Here is a 22,484-nt window from a genome sequence, read left to right on the forward strand (position 1 = left end):
GGCTGGAGCGTGTCCAGAGAAGGGAACAGAGCTGGGGAAGGCTCTGGAAAACATGTCTGCTGAGGGACGGCTGAGGGAACTGGGCTGGTTGAGTCTGGAGAAGGGGAGGCTCAGGGGGGACCTCATTGCTCTCTGCAATGACCTGAAAGGAGGTTTTAGTGGGGTGGGAGTTGGTCTCTTCTGCAAAGCCTTTAGTGACAGGAAGAGAGGAAACTGCCTTAAATTGCATCGGGCAAGGTTCATATTAGATATTCAAAAACCCTTTTTCCCCTGAGAGAGTGCTCAGGCATTGGAACAAGTAGCCCAGGGAGGTGGTGGAGTCTCTGAAAGCATTCAGGTGGCATCTGGATGTAGCGCTTTGGGATGGGTTTAGGGGTGATTCTGGTGGTGCTGGGTTGACAGTTGGACTAGAAGATCTGGAAGGTCTCTTCCAACCTTGATGATTCTGTGATTCTCTGACCTGTCATCCCTGTTTGCAGGTTTGTGCTCTAACAAGACCCTGGGGATGTTTTCTCTGTTGGGTCCACAGAGATTATGTTGTGTGAGCTTTTTTCCTCTACGATCAAAACAAAGAATAATTAATGCTAAATCCAGCAGGTGGCTTTCAAGTTCTAACGTGGTCCAGTTTGTCCAACTGTGTCCAAACAGGTGAGGAAAATCTGGAACTTTAGAAGGGTTAGTTTTTTACCTCATTAACAGGATATCCAGGGGTGCACCAAGTGCCTGCCAGTGAGGAGCACAGGAGACCAGTAGACAGTGACAATCTTGTTCTAATGTTAATGTCACTGGAGCACAGAGTGAGATCACTTCTGAGTTATGTTTCTTTAATTACTGATTGTGAATAAAGAGAAAATGACATAGTTGATGACACTTTAGGATTTATTTCACACTCTTAACACTAAGGTATTTTCCAGCTGGACTTTGAATAAGGTTCCATTGTATATTGCAAATTTCTATTCAAGTTAACAGTCTACTTCTTCCCAAAGAAATTCTCAGCAGCTAACACCCTTTCATCATCTGGCTCTTTCCCTGATGGCTTGGCTTCTTTCCTGTTTTATCCCTTCTCAGCCACTCGTGCCAGAGGCAATATTGAGGAAGGAACTGGGTTTTAAAAAAGAGAAAATACAAGAACTTCCTTCAGGCAGTCAGTTCTTCTGGGCAGGGCCGTCTGACTCTTGGTGTGTTTCCCTCCATGTGCTCAGCACCGGCACAGGGCACACTGAGGGAGGTCTCCAAACTTTCCTGTAGGTGATTCCGTCAAAACTAATCCCCTCCCAGGGCATCACAAGATGATGCTAATCAGCTCTTCCAAGTCAAAGGATACTTTTTCCCCAGGGCAGAACAGATGGAAACATGCTACCTGTGCAAGAGAGGGACAGCGGAGGCCCATCCTCTGCCATGGGGGCGGTGACCCAGACTCCCTGTTTGTCCTCTAGTCCCTCTGGGAGCCCTGAGGTTTCCCTCTGGCTCCCTGTGCTTGGAAAGCCTTCCAAATCCATTCTGGTGAGGGGAGGTGGTGATGCAGCAACAGCATATGCCTCGTGGGATGCCTGGACACCCCTGGGGAGGCAGAGCTGGGGTCACTCATTCTGTGCCCCATCCTGGCTGGGTGCTGGGGGGACTGCCCTGAGGAGAGACAAATGAGGTTTCTCCTGGGGAAAACCTCAGCCAGAGCTCAGCTTCCCAAACAAGGCTGGGGCTGGGGGTGTGCCAAGGGGGAAGTTGTCCTGCAGGCAGTAGGGCAGGACAAGCAGGACGCAGTCTGCTCAGGACACGGCGCATCTGAAGGACACCATGGGTTTGGGCCCATTGGTGCTGCTTTATTAAATCACAGCCACCTCCAACTGGCTCAGTGGGAAGAGAAGAGCAGTGCTCATAGTTTGAATTGAGGTTCTTGGTCAAGATTTGATGGCGTCAGGATTCCAGTTCTCCTGCCTGTAGGAAGGACAGAGTTTCTTTTTTGTGATAAGTTCCATGCCTGGAAAGCTCCCCAGGCAGTCACCAGGCCCCAACATGGCATCAGGGCAGTTGGCAGCAGTCCCCCCAACACCTGCCTTCCAGCCCACGCCAAGCCACCGCCTTACCCACAGCCCCAGAGCCCTGGATGCCACCATGGCTGTCCCTGACACCACCCTGCTCACCAGCTCAGGTGTCTCAAACAGTGCCTGGGAGCCTGGGAATGTTGGAAGCTCTTCATGGATGTGGACATCAGTACCTGAAGAGCTTCTGGCCTGAATCGAGGGCTTGGCGTTGGTCCTAAAGCTGCCAGGATGCCAATGGTCTGTTCTGCCAGGCAAGGGATGACTTCACTGCTGTCTGTCTTCAAGGGCTGAAGGGCTGTGAGAGAAAAAACAGAGCCGAGATGAAACTCCAGACATCCCTCCAGCCCCTGTTCCCCACTCACCGCTGCAGATCTCATCCAGTTGCTCTGTGCTTTGGTTCCTCAGGTGCCCATTTTCCAGCTCCAGGGGGACAGGGCCAGTCAAACCACGGCAACTTGGCAGAGACGTCTTCAACTGCTTCTGCTTCCTCAGCACTGCTGAGGCCAGGTGGTCTCTGAAGAGGCAGATGGAGAAATCCTGCATGTCGCTGCTCTCCTGGGAGGAAGGAGGAAAGGTGAGCTTTGGAAACAGCAGCCCCCTGCCCACAGTGAAAGGGGATGGGGATGGTGGCTGAGGGAGATGCCCTGGGCTCAGATTCCAGAGCAGGGACAAGTTGCACTGAGCTGCAAGGCCCAGAAGCCACCAGAGCCCAGGGGAGCAGAGCCTGCTGACAGAGCTGCTGACAGGGCTGGGCTTCAGAGGAACTCTCACTGCCCAATGCCCATCTCAGGGCTCACGCTCCCACATCAGCCTTACCATGTCGAGGAAGCATGAGAGGTTTTCCACCAGATCCTCAGTGGCTGGGCAGGCCTTTGTCTTCTACAGGTTTGGACACATCAGGTTTTTAGGGACTATCATAATCTCTGTCAAGGAGTCTTCACTGACAATCCACAGGAGCTCCATCATGTTTGGCATCAGGAGCTCCTGTTTCCCTGCCTGTATGAAGGACAGTGTTTCTTTTCCGTGATAAGATCCATGCCTGGAAAGCTCCCCAGGCAGCCACCAGGCCCCAACATGGCATCAGGGCAGTTGGCAGCAGTCCCCCCAACACCTGCCTTCCAGCCCACGCCAAGCCACCGCCTTACCCACAGCCCCAGAGCCCTGGATGCCACCATGGCTGTCCCTGACACCACCCTGCTCACCAGCTCAGGTGTCTCACACAGCGCCTGGGAGCCTGGGAATGTTGGAAGCTCCTCATGGGTGTGGACGTCGGCGCCAGAAGAGCAGTGCTTCTGGCCTGAATCGAGGGCTCGGTGTTGGTCCTAAAGCCTTCAGGATGCTGATGGTCTGTTCTGCCAGGCAAGAGACGACCACATTGCTGTCTGTCTTTAAGGGCTGAAGAGCTGTGAGCAAAAGAAACGGAGCCGAGATGAAGCCCTGTGTCTGCAGAGACCTCCAGACGTCCCCTCCAGCCCCTGTTCCCCACTCACCGCTGCAGATCTCATCCAGTTGCTCTTGGCTTCGGTTCCTCAGGTGCCGCGTGGCCACCCCTAGGCACAAAGCTCCGTCAGCCCCTGCTCCCCAGCGGGCTCCCAGCAGCGCGGCCCCTGGCCCTGCCCTCCTCCCCCTCAGCCGGGATGAGCCCAGGAAGCACCAGGAGCTCAGGGGGGTGGAACTCAGCCCAGTGCCCACCAAGCCCAGCCAGGTGGGCAGGGGTGGCAGAGGGAGGCCCAGGCCCAGCCTGTGGCAGCCGGGGCTCAGGCAGCCCCAGGGTTGGGCCTGGCTGTGGCTGCAGGAGCGGGGACGGGGGCCAGCTTGCCCAGAGAGGGACCCCGGGGGCTGGGGCTCACCGATGAACCTGATGGCCGCCTCTCGCACACTGGCCTCAGGGTCCTTGAGGTAGCTCAGGCCCTGACGCAGGTACTCTTCAGCCCTGCTCCTGTCCTTCCCCACCTGGAGAGAGCACAAGGACACGGGCATGGCACAGAGCCCCCCCGCTGGCTGCAGCAGTCCCTCCTGCCAGCACTCAGTGTTGCCCAGAGCCCTCTCTCCCGCTGGCGGCAGGGAAGGGAGAGGGGCCTGCAGAGGAGCCCCTGGGGCTCTGTTCTTGGAGGGCACACACTGGGCTGCAGCTCCAGCCTCTGGGCTCTGGGCCCACACAGTGGGCTCTGCCTGCAGGGCAAGCCTCACCCAACCTGCACCCTGGCACTTGGCCTTACCAAGCACTCGCCAATCCTCCACATCTGCTGCTTCTTCACCAGCTCTTTCAGCTCCCTCCACTTGAGCAGCTTTGCTGCGGCAAGGAGCGCTTCCTGGGCGGCCTGCATGGAAGCAGAAGGGGTGAGGTAGCAGCATGGCTGGCAAAGGAGAGCTCTTGGCTTTCTTGCTGGGGAGATTCTGCCCTCAGGAAGTTGGGACATGCCCTCACCAAAGTGTCTAGGGGACGTGTGAGGACAGCCCCGCAGGACAGGGCCTGAGGCTGGAAGCCCTGGCCTTGGACACATGCCAGGGACAGCAGAGAAGCCTGTGGGGATGTGCCTGTTCAGGCTTTGGTGGCCACAGGCTGCTGACGAGCCCTACTGGAGCCCCAGGGCAGCTGTTGGAAATGGCCATGCCAGCTTCTCCATCCCTGCTGGCGCTGGCTCTGCAGGGACCTTTCCCACGGCTTGCGCTGGGCCACGGCTGCCCACTGCCAGCAGCCCTTGTCCTGCTGCCTGGGCCCCACAGGGCAGGCCAGCCCACCTCTCTCTGTGCCAGTGCTCAGCCTTCCAATGTGTACCTTGGCCACGCTCGGGGACTGGTCACTTGTGCGAATGAGCAGCGGGACCAGTGCACTCCGCAGAGACGTCTTCAATTGCTTGTTGTTCCTCAGCACTGCTGAGCCCAGGTAGTCTCTGAAGAGGCAGATAAAGGCCTCTCGCATGTCGCTGCTCTCCTGGGAGGAAGGAGGAAAGGTGAGCTTTGGAAACAGCAGCCCCCTGCCCACAGTGAAAGGGGATGGGGATGGTGGCTGAGGGAGATGCCCTGGGCTCAGATTCCAGAGCAGGGACAAGTTGCACTGGGCTGCAAGGCCCAGAAGCCACCAGAGCCCAGGGGAGCAGAGCCTGCTGCCAGAGCTGCTGACAGGGCTGGGTGCAGGGCAGCTCTCACTGCCCAGTGCCCATCTCAGGGCTCACGCTCCCACATCAACCTTACCATGTCAAAGAAGCGCGGCAGGTTCTCCACCAAATACTCATCCATGGGGCTGGCCTTTTTCTTCTCCAGGTTTTGATTTATCAGTTTTTTCAGGATCATAATGACCTTTGTCTTGAGGTCTTCTCTGCCAACCCACAGGAGCTCCATCATGTGTGGCACCAGGAACTCCAGTTTTCCTGCCTGTATGAAGGACAGAATTTCTTTTCTGTGATAAGATCCATGCCTTGAAAGCTCCCCAGGCAGCCACCAGGCCCCAACATGGCATCAGGGCACTTGGCAGCACTTCCTCTAACACCTGCCTCCCAGCCCACGCCAAGCCACCGCCTTACCCACAGCCCCAGAGCCCTGGATGCCACCATGGCTGTCCCTGACACCACCCTGCTCACCAGCTCAGGTGTCTCGCACAGCACGATGAGGCCTTCGAGCACCTGGGAGGCTGGGAGGGTTGGAAGCTCCTCATCGATATCAAAGTTGTCATTCTGAAGGTATTCAAAGTCTTTGTCCTTGTCCTCCCACTCAAACTTCACGCTAGTGCCACTGGGCAATGGCTGTAGAAGCAAGCACAGTAGTGAGAGCCTGGCAGAGTCTGCAGGGCTCGTGGCAGGAGATCAAGTCCTTTTCTGGTAACTCACAGCCAAGTCAGAGGTGGAGCTGCTTTCTGAAGAAGAAGCGCTTAGACTGCAGGGCCACCAGTCGACCCAGAGCATGACAGCGAATGGCCATAATATCTTGTCTCCAATCTCGGGCTCTGAGAAGATGCTCTGCCACATTTGCCTGGCCACACTGCAAGGCAGAGCTCTGTGTCAGCAGGGCAACCTGGAGTGCAGCGTGGCTGGGCCAGCCCAGGTGCCTGGGGCCCTGCCTGGGCAGGCAGCAGGGCACTGAGCTGGTGTTCCCCTCTAGGCTGGGAGTAGCAGGGTGGCTCTGGGCTGGCTGGGCCAGCTTTGTCTGCTGCAGGCCTGGACAACCCAGCAGGGCTGGAAAGCTTGGTGGGATGGAGAACCCCTCTCCTCAGGGCTGTCCTCCATCATTCCTTGGCTCTGGGAGCCAGAGAGTCTCAGGCTCCACCTCCCCACAGCCAACAAACCCTCAGGCTTTTCAGGGCCAGTACCTGTCTCCTTGTGGAGCGATGCTCAGCAGTGTGGCGACTACCTTCCTTGGGAAAAAGTGCGCTAGCAGCAGAAGCAGGGAGTGGAAGCACTCCTGCACAAGTTCACACTTCACGCCTGGCAGTCTTTCATGCAGGAAGCTCAAAATCTTTGGCACCTGAAGGGGACAGAGGTGAGGAGAGTGCTGCCACGGTAGTGCAGCCTCAGCTGCCCTTTCCATACCACTCTGCTGCCTTCAGATGCCTTCAGGTGCCTGAGACACCTGGGTTTGGCAGGGAGGGATGGAGAGAGGAACAAGGCCTTCTAGGGCTGAAGGGCAGGGCAATCCAGCCACAGGCCACTTACATCCGTCAGGAAGAAGCACGGGTCATATGTGGCCAGCCACAAAATCTTTTCTGCTATGGTCCTGCGCCCTCTGTAAAGGTTCCACCCAAATGGTTCAACCCATGGACGAGTCTCTCCAGGTACCCATTGATAATTCTGTGCATCTTTCTGCTCCAGGGTTTCAAGGACGATGTGTGTCCTCTCCGAGCGCGTGAGGTATCTCTCGAAGGGCTGCGGCAGGAAGGAGGAGAGCAAAGATGTCACCCCAAGGCCCCTGCTGGTGCTGCTCAGCTGGGCAGCGAGAGCAGCCCTGGCCACAGGTGCCCAGCAGTGCTGGCAGCAGTGCCCACAGTCACTGTGTGGGGGAGGACAAGAGCAGAGGGTCCTTAGGCTGAGGCAGGAGGGCTGGGCTCATGCTCACGGGGTGCTGGCCCTGCACAGGACCAGGGCTCACTGCTGGGCAGGAGAGCTGCAGCTGCTGCTGGGACACCAGCAGAGTGCCGCCCTCAGACAGTCCCTGCTTGGGGACAGCAGGAACCCTCTCATCAGGGACACTGAGGCCCTGTCAGCCCCACTGATTCCGGGTGCCTTTGGCTCACAGGAGTGCCCTGCCGATGGCACAGACAAGAGTCTCAGCAACGGGGGAGCTCATTACCTTGATACCGCACTTTTTTCCGAGAGTCCTGCAGAAGCAGGTGATTTCACCTTCCACGTGGCGCGCGTATCGTTTGTCCCTTAGCCTGGTCCTGCCTAAAGAGCAGGGCAGACGTGCAAGTCAGGGAGAGCAGCTTTGCCATCAGGCTTTCCAAAGCAGCCCGAGATCTGCTTGCGAGATGGCAGGCCAGAAGGAGATTGTGGAGGGAGGGGGTCAGAGTGGGGTCCACAAACAGGCAGGGTTGAAGATGGTGAAAGGAGCGGGGAAGGAGAGTAGCAGAGAACAGATGCAAGACTTGAGGAGAGCACTCCACTTGTACAGCAAAAGAGAGCTGGGATGCTACAGGGAGCAGCTGGAGGGGCAAAGGTGGTCAAGCAGAGAAGCAGAGTTGGGAGGTGATGTCTGTGTGCAGAGGGACGAAGGCCACCACAATCCCCCTTAGCTTTTTGCTTACAGATGAATTCGCTGAGGTGCGCAACAGTTGCCCGACGTCCTGAGAATGGTTGAAGGAGGACAAATCCCAGCAGCTGTCCAAGGAATGGGATCTCGATGACAGTGGACTTCTTTTTGTTTCAGGAGGTCCCATGGGAGGGAGGGAGGGAGGAAGAAGAGCAGCAGGGTTGAGGGCAGGCAGCTGGTGCCAGGGCCCCATACCTGAGAGTGTGCCCAGGGCTGGATCCCTGGGGAGTGCAGGCTTTGCAGGACCCTGTGGCCCTGTCTCCTGGAGCCCTCAGCTGGGCAGCAGCCCTGGCAGGGAGAGCAGCAGGGCAGGGGCACAGCCTGGCTGGAGGCTTCCTGGGCCTTACCTGCCGTTGGGAATAGCTGTTCAACCATCTGCACAGCGTGTAAATCCTCTCCATGGTTTCTTCCCACACGGTGACAATATCATATCTGGCAAAGTCCACCAGCACCTGAGCAAAGAGGAGCTGCTGGTGAGCCCCCGGAGCAGACACCCACTCCAGCAGCAGCAGCAGCAGCAGCAGCTCGGCTCGGCTCCTGGGTGGGACTTGCACTGTCCCTCGAGGCTTCCTCTGAGCCCCAGCAAAGCCTGGAGCAGGGCTCCTGCCCCTGGACTCCCTTATGGGCCAGGCAGGAAGGCAGGTGCCACTCTCTGTGCTCCAGAAGAGCCTGGTGACACAGGAGGGGGGCACTGTCCCCACAGCGTGCTCTGCCACCGTGGCACTTGTCTGGAGACCACCCACCCAGGAGTGGGCAACCCCTCCCCCACAGGGTGAGGAACAGCCCCGGGACTGCCACTCTTTGCACAGGCCAGACCTGCAAGATGTTCTGCAGCTCCTCGCCCAGTCTGGAGGGAGGAGTGTTCCGCACGATTGCCGTCAGCATGGGGTCCAGGGCTTGCAGGGTCTGCAAGGAGGACAGAGAGCGCTGGCAGTGATTCTTCACCCCCAGGAGATGCATCTGAGCTCCCAGTGCCAGGAAGGAGAGCCACCCACGCTGCCCAGGAGAGACCTAAAAGCCGGCAGTCTACTGTGAGCAGACAGATGCCACAGGCCTTTGCATTCCAGCGGAGAGAGATCAGGGAGCAGAGAGAATAAAAACTGGAAGGAGAAAACAGGAGGTGCCTTTTTCTCCCTGAGGCCTGGTGTGCAAACCACACTCTTATGTTTCTCGGGTTCTGTCCTTCTAAATAAACTTTCTGCATTCTTTCCACTGCCTTGGCATTTCTGGGGATCCCTGCGGATCTTACGTGACACGCAGGATGGCCAGAGAGCAGCCCAGAGGGACTGGTGGCTCCTGGAGCTCAGCCAGCACTTACCTGATTCCTGCGCTCATATCCATCCCATACATAGGTGTCCCATTCAGGAAGGAAGAGGACAGCTCTGAAGCAGGCTTCTAGGAGCCTTCTCGTTTTGCCCTCCAGCACCTCGTTCACCGCGCTGCAAAGAGGAAGGGCCCAAGTGGACAATGGTGCCGGGGGAAGCGCCTCCAGGCCTTGTGCAGGGGGCGGAGGTCCTCTGGGGAAGGGGTCCCTGGCAGTGATGAGCGGGTACCTCAATCTTTCAATGGCAAAGAGGGCGAGCTTCCGCACTTCTGTGTGCTTCATCTCCCGCTCGCGGTGGTTCATCTGCTGGATCAGATCCCTGTCGCGGTCGTCCTCGGCACGCTCGTTGATACAGGACTCAGCGTCCAGCAGCATCTGCAGAGCACAACGCAGCTGGGACCCGGCAGCTGCCAGCACCCAGTGCCACCAGAGCCTAGCCCTCACAGGGTGCCAGTGCCAGGGGCCTTGCCCCCTTCCCCAGAGCACCGAGCGTCCCCTCACCTGAATCCTCTCGACCACCTCATATCTGTGGCAGAAGTGGACCAAGCGCTGGGATGAGCCACTGCCGGCGGTGCTTCTGCACAGGCGCACAACTTTCTGAAGAAAGCTGGTCTTGTGGACCAGATTCTGGCAGCCGGAGGACAGAGACAAACAGGGAGCATGAGAGGGGGAAACGTGGCCAGCGAGACTGGAGCCCTGAGGGGCAGTGGCCTGCAGGAGCAGCAGCTCTGCCCAGCCAGCACCCCTCCAGCAGCCCAGCAGCAGAGCCCCTGCCTTAGATGCTGGCACAGCTGCCGTCCAACTGGCCACACTTACCTCCTTGGGGCTGTCAAGGGCCTGGATGGAGTCCACCACTTCCTGTTCTTCTCTGGACAGGGGGAACAAGCTGACATCTAAGAGAGGGATAGAGCAGGGAGGATCATTGCAGGATGCGCTGCAGAGCCCCAGCCCTGCCCAGTCCCCTCACTCACCCGTCCCCATCTGCGGTGGGTTCACCAGGATCCACTGGGAGAGTTCTGCTGCAGACCAGCTTTTCTGGGCAGCAGCCTCCTCCTCCCAGGCCACCTCATGGGGCTCTTCTGGAGAGCCGCTTTTCTGGGCAGCACCCTCCTCCGCCCAGGCCACCCTGGGCTTGCTGGGGGGTGTCTGCTCCATCCTACTAGAAAACTACTAGAAGTAGTAGAAGTAGTTTTCTAGAAAACTACTAGAAGTAGGGAAAGGGGAAGTGGGAATCTTCACAGAAAAACAGTCACACTACGGGTCAACAGGGAAAGCCTGGAGCTGTGCTCAGAAGATCCTCGCCAGCTCCGTGCTCCCGTCCTGTCACGTCGCTGTCCTGCCGGACAATGGTGCTGGCACTGGGGCTGTGCTGACCACGTGTGCTGTGATGGGATGTCACAAAGGGCCCCCCTGTGACACACCACCTGACGCCTAGCAGTGTTCCAGCACTTGTGGATGTGGAACCAGCCCCTAGCAACGGGCCCCAACGATGCAGAAAATTATGCTACGTTGACCCTAAAACCCCAAAGCCCACAAATCTTTATTAGTAGACACACTGTTCCAAAAAAATAAAGGAGCGTTGGAGGCATAACATTGGGTGCGAGTGGTGTTTTTTGTAAAGGGAGTACCTTTATGTGGGCCCCCACCATCTCGTCTTTGAAATGGTAACACCTTATCCCACTGTCTACAAGCAGTAGATATCCCCTGCTATCCTATACACAAGGTCAGCTTTTCTCTGTAGTTTCAAAGGAAATACATCTCTTGGCTCAGAGTCATAGTGATTGATTCTTTTCAGCTGACCACCTCCCTGAGGCTTTTCCAGGACCCAGCTCAGGAGAGCGCTGCTAAAAGTCCAGCTGTGTGATTTCAAGAGCCAGACTGGCTCCTGAGACCTTCCATAATCACTTGGAGCATTGTTGGTTAAATTCTGCCATAACTACTCACATTGTTAGTATGAAAAAGGAAGAATGGGAAAATTTCTGGTTTTAATGGAGTAAGCTGGGCAAATGAAAGAAGGCAAAGGCATGTATATAATTTACAGTGACTGCTGAAGTATGTAAATATTAATTCTAGTCATGTTTGCTGGGTGTGCTTCTCGCACAGGAACACCATAGCTGGGGCTGGGGACAGCACTGATGGCAGTGATGAGGAATGGGGGGGATGCCCTTCCATCCTGCTGATATCTGAAGTGGTTTCCATGGCTGTAGTCAAAATAGGAGACAGTGTCCTGGTGACACTGGTATGCCAGGCAGTCTCTATGGTGTTGGCTAAAAAAAGTAGGACACCTAGTTTCCTTTAGGTGTCTGTGCTGTTTCTGAGCAGTGGTAACGAGGGCTGGGACTGATGTGGCAGAGGGGCGGGTGTGGGGTTGTTGTGGCTCCGTCCCTCAGGAGCTGAGGGTGCCCAACACAGGGTGTGTACTCGGATCAGAGGAGAGGGGTTTGTGGCCCCGCTCTCTGTGGTGAGCCTGGTGGGTGAGCTCCCCCTGGGCCAGGCCACGTCAAGGGCTGATGAGAACAGAGGTGTTGCTTGTGGAATGGCAGCAAGCGAGATGCGGGGCGCCAGCAGCCACCTCGGGGGGGCTGAACCTCGCCGTGCAGGCAGGCGAGGGTACGAAGAGATGTCTGGAGAAGGGTCTGGCAGAGAAGGTGGTGTCGGCCCGAGCAGGGTCGGGGCTGGGCTGGGGCGGGCGGAGGTGGGCTCGGCCCGGCCTGGTGGGAGTGGAAGGGGGCGGTGGCCGCTCCCGCCTCTCCCTGAGCAGTGAGCGGGCGGCCATGTTGTGCCGGCGGCGGGAGGAGGGAGCTGAGATATTGCACAGTCTGTGACAATGAAGGCAAGACCAGCCTGAGGATAATGAGGGGACTGAGCCTGTGAGACCCAAGACTTGTGTTCCTGATGTTAAATCCTGAAATGTCTAAAGCTGCAACTTTTAACTGACCTGCTCTTCAAAAAATAGCAAAATTAAAGATTAAAATTAAACCCCGCAGTGTCAGGAGCAGATCTTGGCTGACCTGCATGTTCCATGCTAAATACAAAACTGAGCACTTCAGTCATAATGGTCTGCACCTTTCCTGGATTGCCCTGATGCTGTTTGTGCTGAACAGGCATTACAATAAAGGCAGTTTTACCTCTCCCTTGTTTACTTTTCTGAGCTCTTTGGAGCTGTCTTTTCTTGTAAGAGCAATATATGGTTATCTGTGTTTGTCTGGTGGTAATTTCTCAAGGGATTTGTGTACAGGATGGGGCCTGAATTTCTTGGGTGGTTTGCACAGGTTCTTTGATAACACATTCCCTGGTGATACTTGAAAGTTTTTTTATAAAATGTCTTTTGTAGCATATGCTGTCATCTGTAATGCTTTTTTTTTTTTTTTTTTCATTCAGGGATGGGACTTGTGTAATACTCACAGGCTAATGCTTGGTCCTTAGGATTTCTTTATTATTTTTAATTTTAATTTATTAGGATTCCTTAATTATTTTTAATTTAAATTTATTAGGATTTCTTTATTCTTTTTAATTTTAATTTATTAGGATTTCTTTATTCTTTTTAGTTTAAATTTATTAAGATTTCTTTATTATTTTTAATTTTAATTTATTAGGATTTCTTTATTATTTTTAATTTTAATTCAAGTGTTTTAGTATCCCATTTTCCCTGCAGATGTGTGGGGGAATTGATTTGCTCACTGTAAGCAAAATAGCTGCTCTTGGTCGAAGGACTGGTAAGTTGTTCTTCCTTAATAACATTTACTTTTTAGCTTTTTAAAATAGACCTTCACAAAGGTCTGGCTTTGCACAAAATGATCTGTAATGCCAGGATGGTTTTCTGCTTGTTTGGTTTTATTTCTTTTTAAATTAAACTGTGAGCTGATAGACTTCAGATCATTCCTCATATAGTCAAAAAACCATAACATTGGCAGACTTGAGTAGAAAAAATAAAATTAAAATTAATAATGAAAAAAATATTCATCTCTACTGGATGAATATGGGAACAGAATCTTTTCCAGTTTTCCTTAAATAAAAGGAATTTGGTCTTAACCTTTTGTTGTCCCTGCCACATTTTGTGACTTTGGACCAGTTTTATCACCGAGTTCAGTCCCGAAGCAAAAAAGTGGAATTCATGAATTGGAGGAATTCAGTTTTTAATGCGTGTCCATGAGCTTAGTTTTGATGCTTTTTGGCAAGTATTGAATCTCTTCTGCTCCTGGGCTCTGTGAGTTTTATTACTTTGTTCCTTCAGAAGTCTTAAACTGTTTTTCCCACTGCAGGTCTGTGTAGAACAGCAGATTTCTTGCCAGGTTTCTCCTTCCAGCTCTTCCTCAAAACTCTTCCTGTGCCATCCACTGACGCCTTTCTAGCCCCCAGTCATCTGCTCAAATCTCTAAAACATGTGACTCATGTTCCATTTTTATATTCATATGACTCCTGAATCTTTCTGTGTGCATTTTTGTTTGTTTTCTCACTGGGTTGTAAATGAGCTGTTGTCACATCTGGTTTCTTGGGTAGGACTTTGGCCTTTCAGTTACACCCCGAGTAATTCTTCCCTCCTTTTCTGGTTTATAATCCTTACCTAAAGGAAGGGGCTGAATGTGAAAGCCTTAATTTACTTAGTGAAACAGTTGTCTACAAAAGAAGTTGCTTCAAACACCAATTGCAAAAGCATCCAAATGTGTGGATCCTGAAAGATCCAGTATTGCCCTCTCTGGTTAGCACAGATAATGTTTAGTTGAAGCACCGATTTTCATTTTCCATTTGTTTAAGAGAAGAAGGAAAATACTTGAAAACACCAGGAGCTTTATTGCAGTTGACATACTTTGCTTAAGGCAATAAAGTTTCATTATTTCAAAATACCACCCAAAAAAGAGTGCATCTGTGAATAAAGTCACATCTTACCGGGAATTCCTCTCTAAATGTGAGAAACCTGGCAAACAGCCTTAGCTAAAAATACCCAAACCTACATGAGTTGTGCTTTGACTGCTGTGCTTACAGAACATCTGATGGGGGTAAAATATAAATATGTAAAAAATGTTTAAATAAAATAAATGTTTAAATAAAATGGTATCCAAATATAAATTCAAATTCCTATGCCTTATATTTATATAAAAATATAAATAAAAATATAAAAAATGTTTAAATAAAAAAATTTTTTAAATAAAATGGTACCCAAATATAAATTCAAATTCCTTTGCCTTAAATATATAAAAAATATAAATACGTAAAAAATGCTTAAATAAAATAAATGTTTAAATAAAATAAATGTTTGAATAAAATAAATGTTTGAATAAAATGGTACCCAAATATAAATTCGAATTCTTACACCTTAAATACATTAAAAAAACATATAAATAAAGGTATAAAAAATGTTTAAATAAAATAAATGTTTGAATAAAATGGTATCCAAATATAAATTCAAATTCCTTTGCCTTAAATATATAAAAAAATATAAATACGTAAAAAATGTTTAAATAAAATAAATGTTCAAATAAAATGGTATTCAGCAAAAAAATGAAGAGAAAAACTTTGTACATTTTGTTTCAGAATCGCTGCCTTGAACCTTGGGTCGAGGTTGGGAATGGTTTGTCTCCCTTGGCAGGGAGGGTCAGTACTCTTTGTCATTCTGACATGACTGCCCAGGTCCCTGATTTTATCGTGGCCAAAATACTGGGCTTGGAAACCAAAGCAGGAGCTGGTAGAGAACAGCAGCTTGAAAAATGGGCTGATGCCTAATTGATGTGGCAGAAGGAATGAAAGACTCGTGACAGCTAAGAAAAACATTCGGCTTTTCAGTGTCCACCTCAGGTTAGGATGACTGCCTGTGTCTTAGTGGAGAAAGATGTTTTTGTAACTTTATTGAAATTTGTTAGTAAAATGTGCCTGAATTCCTAAGGAAACAACCACTGTGAAATCTTTAAAAACCAAATGTACATTTCCAAAGTGTAGAGGTTGCTATTTATATTTTGGCTGTTCTGTGGCATCTTTTTGATGCATGAATAACTCTGAGAACAAGAAATTCTTAATTATAACACATTATCAGGTCTGTTTACTGCTAATTACTTTACAAGGCTGAGAGAAGAGTTTAAGATGAAAGTCGTGGGGTTACTTGCAAAGTTTTTGGTAAAACCAATGCAGTTGAACCTGGTGGGGAAATTTGCCCTTAAGTTGGTTTTGGTAGATCTCATGAGTGTCTAAGGCAGAGGCCAACCCAACTGGAAAGAGCCTTTCAAGGGTGACTAAGATGTAACTAAATTACCTTTTTGAGAGGTGGGGAAAGCTGCTGTCATGAATTAAATTTCCTTATGTTAAGCTTAGTAAAAATATAATAATATATAAATATTAAAATTATTTTAATGGTCTTATTTATGGGTTTTTCACTGTGCTTATGTTAGTACTTCTGAGTGTTTGATTGTGACAAAAATGGACAGCTTTGTGGTGTGGGTTTTTTTTATTTTTCATGTTTTGTTACTTTGGTCAAGGCATTAACATTAAAAATCATTCAAAATTTTAATTCATCTTCAAACACCAAAATAGATTTGAAATGAGGTTAATGAGAACAGTGGGGGGGAAAAAAAAAACCCGAGCCCAAAACCAAAACAACCCCAAAAACTGTTCATTTTCCCATTGTATTTTAAACAAGGAAGTCTGTAGAGCAGCAGAAAACAGGACACGTGGGCAGGTTTGAAAGTCAGACTGGGGCTTGTTGCACTGGTTCCAGTGCTCTTTGCTTCAGTGTAACTGGTCATTTTGAGATGAGACTGGGGAAACTGGGCTGCCAGGGCAGAGACCACTGGCTGGCCCCACTGGTTTTTGCTGGGCAGTGGGTAATTTCTGCCTCACTTGTCAGAACCAGCCCACGGTTATCAGGGAATGGGGTAGTGGTGAATTTGGCTTTCAGACTAAACTGAGGTAAAACTTAAACATATTCAAAAGAATAAATTGATGTTGGAGTGCAGATAGTGCAGATACTCAAAAATGTCAGTCCTACGGTCGAAGCTCTTCCCGCAGTCGGGGCACTGGTAGGGCTTCCCTTATCAGTGCATCTGTTGGTGTCTGGTCAAGTTAGAGCTGTGGGTGAAGCTCTTCCCACACTCCCCACACTTGTAGGGCCTCTCCCCGGTGTGGATGCGCCGGTGAATGACGAGGGTGGAGTTCCGGTTGAAGCCCTTCCCGCAGTCGGTGCAGCGGAAGGGCCTCTCATCCGTGTGTGTCTGCTCATGCGTGAGGAGATTGGAGCTGGTCTGAAACCTCTTCCCACATTCCAAGCACTTGTACGGACGTTCCCCAGTGTGGATGCGCTGGTGTTGGATCAGGTTGGAGTTGCTCCTGAAGCTCTTCCCACATTCCACACACCTGTAGGGACGTTCCAAGTGTGGATGCGCTGGTGTTGGATCAGGTTGGAGTTGCTCCTGAAGCTCTTCCCACATTCCACACACCTGTAGGGACGTTCCCCAGTGTGGATGCGCTGGTGTCGGATCAGGGTGGAGCTTAGCCTGAAGCTCTTCCCACATTCCCTACACCTGTAGGGTCGTTCCCCAGTGTGGATTTGCTGGTGTCGGAGCAGGTCAGAGCTGTCCCTGAAGCTCTTCCCACATTCCAAGCACCTGAAGGGCTTCTCCCTGCTGGGAGGCTGCTCAGGGACCACCAGCTCAGAGCTCCCCCTCAAGCTCCTGCCACCTTCCCGGCACAGGCTGGCTCTTTCCTCCTCAGAGCACCCTGGGCTGGCTTTGGAGCCCCTCCTGCGGGGGGATCTCCGGCCCTTTTCCTCCCCGCTGCCTTCCTGCGCCGGGGAGCCCTTCAAAACGGCCTCTCCCACCAGGGTCTCACGGGGGGATTTGTCCTCCGCGCTCTCCCTCCTCAGCTCGGGGCCTGGGGCAGGAAGCAAGAAGGACAGGCAGGGGATTTGCCTCCGGCCCACAGGGAAGGCCAAGGACATCCCCCCAACTCCGGCCCCGGCAGGACGGCGGCGCCAGCGGGGTTGTCCTGCAGCCGGGGCCATGCTGGGCTGACAGAGCCAGCACAACACCCGCCCAAAGGGACACTGACTTCCTCCTCACCTGCCTGGGGGGCCCAAGGCATCTTCCTCTTCCTCGCAGCCTCCTCCTCCATCCGCCCAAGCTTTGGGAAGGACAAATCCTGATGGGGGGAAAACAAGGGCTGAGCATTTGGGTTTGGGGGTTCCTCCTACCCAAGTCCATCTCTAGAACTCACCAGGCATCCTGTGACCATAAAAACCTCCAAACCACCAAGATTCAGCCTAAAGAAACCCAAACCACCAAGATTCAGGCAAAAAACCCATCAGAAATAGCAAGATGACTTTTATCCCCCCCAAACTGCAAAAAGTTGCGACTCAGGTAAAAAATATTCCAAAATATGAAGATTAGCCCAAAACATCTCTCCCAGAAGTTACCCCTTCTCTGGTTTCCCCCCTATGGGGTACAGAGAGTCTCCCCTGTCTGGGATGCTGGGAGTTTTGGGGGTCCCAAGGGTCCCTTCTCCTCTGACTCACTTTCAGGTGCCACATTCCCTGATATTCCCCCTCTCCAGATTCTCCCCTTTGTTGTCCCAGGGATCGCAGGGGTCCCCACTGTCCAGGTTTCCCCTTCTCCATGCTCCCCCTTTCAGGTTCCTGGGGGTCCCAGGGCTCCTCCCTCTCCGTGCTCCCCCCTCCAGGCTCCCGGGGGTCCCCCAGCTCCACCATCTCCCCGCTCCGCCCTCCACACTCGGCAGCTCCCGGGCTCCACACCCACCCCCGGCACTCCCGGGGGGCCCCAAACCCGCTGTGTCCCCCCCGCCGGCACCGGGCTGACAATGGAGCCGGCGGGGCCTGACCCAGCAACACCAACCCCCACCCTGGGGGGGACCCTCATCTCCCCACCCACCGCCGGGGCTCTGCCCCCAACCCAGCCCGGCACCCCCAAAAAACACCTCCTGCCCACCCCCAAGAGCCCCCAAGGGCACAGCCCTGCACAAGGGCCGGCTGTGCCCAAGGCAACCAAACAGCCCCACAGGTGGGGGACACCAGAGGCTGCCCCAGGGTAAGGAGAGCAGGGAGTGGATCGGGGCCCCTGACACGTGGGTGGGCTCTGGGTTCAGCCTGACCAGGGGCAATTTGGCACCAACAGCAAGGCCCCCAAAGCTGGCTAAGCACAGGGGGCCCGAGCTTCCCCCTCTCCAGGCTCTCAGGGCTCTTGCACCTCTCCCCTCTCTCCAGCCTCCCCCACTCTCCAGGGTTCAAGGCAAGTAACCCTGTCCCTTGGCTCTCTCTCTGCCAGCTCAGTGTGGGGCACACGGGCTGGGGGTCCCTCCCAAGCCCCCCGGGCAGCCGGCGTTGGCTGGGGGGATGTGAGGGCTGGGCCTGCTCAGCACAGCCCCGGCCTCGTGCCCAGCGCCTCTTTCCTGCCCCACACAAGAGCTTCTCGGCCCCCCAGGGCTCCCCTGCTGCTGCCTCTGCTCCTGGCCCTGCCTTTGCTGCTCCCTTGGCTGGGGCAGCGGCTGCAGGGGGGGATGGCAGCAGCTTCAGCTCCACGGCACTTCCTGGGGGGAGCTCAGCCCGGGGGGACGGGCAGGGACCTGATGGGGATGGACAGGGGCCCAGCAGGGACAGCCAGGGCCTGCAGGGGAAGGCACAGGGACAACCTGGACCCCCACACTGCCAGGGTTGTCTCTGCTCCTCCTTGCAGGCTCCGTGGCCAGGCACAGTTTGTGTTCCTGGGTGCCCACCATCTCAGCACTTGGAGACCCTCAAATCAGCACCCGCAGCTCTGCAGCAAAGCCCCAGCTCACCTGGCACACGGGATGGACACAGCACCTTCTTGGGGAGGGGAACCTCCGCCTCTTCCCCACCACAGGGCTCACCTTCCTCAGCAGCACCTCTGCCTTGCACTTATTCTCAGCCTCACCTCAGGGACAGCTCTGGGCTCACCTCCGCGCCACTTCTCAGCCTCACCTCAGGGCCTGGGCTCAAGGACAGGAACCTGCAGGGAGGGGACATCAGGTGCAAGCTGAGGGCTGCCTGCTTGCACTGGCCTCTGGGCTTCTTTCTCCTTCTACAACCAGCCCACAACTCAGCCTGCTTTGCTAACACCACACATTTACACACTAACCTTGGAGATAGATATGGACAGACATCTCTATCACCCTGGGGATGGAGCCTCAAGCATGTGCTGCCATAGGAATGGGAATCACAGAATCACAGAATCAGCCACGTTGGAAAAGACCTCTGAGATCATCAAGTCCAACCCTGGATCCAACCCCGCTGTGCTTCCCAGACCATGGCACTGAGGCCACATCCACTCTCACCTTCAACACCTCCAGGGACAGGGACTCCACCCCCTCCCTGCCCAGCCCATTCCAAGGCCTGATGACTCTCTTGGCAAAAAATTCCTTCCTATTATCCAACCTAAACCTCCCCTGGCACAGCTCAAGACCCAGCCCTCTTGTCCTACTGCTGCTTCCTGGCAGAACAGCCCCAGCCCCACCTGGCTCCAACCTCCTGGCAGGGACTTGCAGACAGTCAGGAGGTCTCCCCTGAGCCTCCTCTTCTCCAGCCTCAACACCCCCAGCTCCCTCAGCCTCTCCTCACACCACTTGTGCTCCAGAGCCCTCCTGCCTTCCAGCACATCAACACACCCCCAGCTGGGTGTCACCTGCACATTTGCTGATCAAATGCCTGGTTCTGCAGCAGCTGGAAACACTCAAGAGGCAGCAGGACCAAGTCAGGGGCCTGGGGGGCTTTGCGGTCTGGGTGAGTCCTGGGGGAGCTGGGAAGGGTCTTTGGGGATTGGGGGTACAAACCAGTACAGATCAGTGCAGACCAGTACAGACCAGTACAGACCAGTACAGAGCAGTACCTCCTCACTGCTCCCCAGATCTCTCCTGGAGCTGGGCCACCTTGTCCTGGGACACCTGAGCCCCCCCAGTGCCCTCTCAGTACAGCCCAGTGCCCCCAGTACAGCCCACTGTGTTCCTGTCCCAGGGTGCCGGGTGATCCCTCTTTGGGGGGGGTTGGAAAGGATTTGGGGGGGGGCTGGGAAAGATTTGGGGGGACCTGGGGGGGTTGGATGAGGATTTGGGGGGGTTGGGGATCTTTGGGTGCATTTTGGGGAGTTAAAACAGGTTTTGGGGCCATTGGGGCATCAAAGGGATCTGTGGAGGGAGGGGATTAAAGGGAAAATGGAGGCTAAGGGACATTTTGGGGGGGTTAAAGAGGCCTGGGGGGGAGAGGAGGGGCTGCACCAAGAGCAGGTGGGTCCTGAGACACCCCCTGGTATCCCCAAGAGCCTCTTGGTGTCCCCAGTTCCCCCCTTGACACCCCGAGACCCCCCTGGTGTCCCCAATGTCCCCAGGGCCTCCCCATCCCCAACTCCCCCCTTGACACCCCCAATTTCACTGTCCCCAAACTTTACCCCACTGTCCCCAAACCCCATCCCTGATGTCCCCAACCCTCCATCTCACCCCAGGAGCCCCCCTAGACCCTCTGACACCAAAAACACCCTCCCCACACACTCACAGAAAGGCCAAGGGCATCTGGGGACACACTGGGGACAGTTGGGGGGCTTTGTGGGGCACTGGGGGATTACTGGGGGATACTGGGACACACTGGGGGGAACCAGGGGGCACTGGGAGCGACTGGGAAGTTACTGGGGGATTACCAGGACACAGCGAGGGACACTGGGAGGTTACTGGGCCATACTGGGGGTTACTGGGTGCTCACTGGAGGATCACTGGGTCATCCTGGGGGGCAGTGGGAGGTCACTGGGACACACTGGGTGGTCACTGAGGGGGTTACTGGGCCATACTGAGGGTCACTGGGAGGTCACTGGGCTATACTGGGGGCACTGGGATCCCCTTAGTCAGTTCTGCTCCCCCAGGACTTTTGGGGGCACCCCCAGGACCCCTCCCCTGAGGGCTGGGAGATCCCCTGAACCCCACTGCTGGGCTTTAGGGGACACCCGGGCCCCCCTTCCTTTGGGGTCTCTGTCTGCTGAGTTTTGGGGGTCTCTGGGGTTCGGGGGGGGAATTGGGATCCCCTTTCCCTGGGGTTGGTTTGCCGACACAGAGACCCCATAAAATCCTCTCAAAACCCCTGAAATCCCCTCAGAAATCCACCTCTGGACCCATCAAAACCTCCTTAAAGACCCCACAAATCCCCTCAGAGACCTCATCCCCCTCCAGGACCCCCTAAACCCTCTCAGTGACCTGCAAAACCCACTTGGGACCCCCCAGGTCCTTTCAGGGACCCCAAAAACCCCCTCAGGGACCCTCAAAACCGTCTGGGACTTCTGAAATCCCTCTAGAAACCCACAAAACTCCTTCAAAGACACCCCCTGCAAGCCCCCCAGGACCTCTGAATTCCCTCAGAGACTCCAAAACTCGCTCAGGGATTCCCAAACCCCTTCAAGGACCTTCAACCTCCCCCTAAGTCCCCCCAGGAAACCAAACCCCCTCAGAGACCCTCAAAAACCTCCTTAGGGACCCCTAAAAGCCCCTAACGGACCACAAAACCACAGAACAGCAGAAGAACTTTCTGTAAAGGAAGGGAGCAGAGAATCTGAGAAGGAGGAGACCAAGTTAAAACCGAACCAAAGCAATAAAATCATCCTGACCCTTGTAGTTTTTCTTCACCTTTTTCTCACTTTTCCTTTTTTCAGGGTTCTTTTTTTCGTTGGGTGGTTCTGATTTTTTTTTCCGAGGGACTTTCTCGGCAATCGAATCGAACATCCGGGTTCTTGGGAGACCCCCGGGCCCCGCGGCCCCCGAGACGGTTCCAAGGCCCTGCGCTCTGACCCCCGAGAACCCCCGCGCTAAACCGTCCCGAGCCCTCCAGCCTTTCCCCCCCCAGCCGCGCTCCCCGCAGCCCCCGAGGGGATCCCCAGACCCCGCTCTCCCGCACCCCCCGCCAGCTCTCACAGACAAAGGCAGGACCCGCCGCCATCACCGATTCCCGGAAGTCAGCACGGCGCTCTGCGCGCGCACCGCATTCAAGGAGGACCGCCGCAGCCAATCAGCGCGCGGCCACGCCCCCGAACGCCATCGCCGCGCCTGCGCTTTGCGCGGGGCACCATGGGAGTTGTAGTCCTTGCGGCGGATCATAGCGGCCATTTGCACTTGAGCAGAGTGAGGATAATACTTTTTTGGTTTTATTGTTTTTCTGACTTTTTTTTTCTCTTTTCTCTTTCTTTTTTCCTCTCCTTTTTCCTTTCTGCTTCCTTTTTTTCCTTTCTGCTTCCTTTTTTTCCTTTTTTTCTTTTTTCTTTCTCTTTTTCTTTTTTCTCTTTTTTCTTTCTTTTTTTTTTATTTGTCTCATTTTTTCCTGTTTTTTTCTGTCTTTTTTTTTCTCTTTTTTCTCCCTTTTTTTCTTCGTATGGCCTTTTTGTCTTTTTTTT

The 22,484-nt window shown here is 53.8% G+C and overlaps 2 pseudogenes; one reads left to right on the forward strand and one right to left on the reverse strand.

Moving 5' to 3' along the window:
- Positions 1-19,460, reverse strand: part of LOC127474844 (zinc finger protein OZF-like) — a 182,655-nt pseudogene extending 163,195 nt beyond the window's left edge.
- Positions 1-22,484, forward strand: part of LOC127474811 (zinc finger protein 208-like) — a 1,297,692-nt pseudogene that overhangs the window by 673,346 nt on the left and 601,862 nt on the right.

Source organism: Manacus candei, unplaced genomic scaffold (genome assembly GCF_025592945.1).
Source record: "Manacus candei isolate 608988 ecotype Guabito, Panama unplaced genomic scaffold, ASM2559294v1 h1tg000045l, whole genome shotgun sequence".
NCBI lineage: Eukaryota > Metazoa > Chordata > Aves > Passeriformes > Pipridae > Manacus > Manacus candei.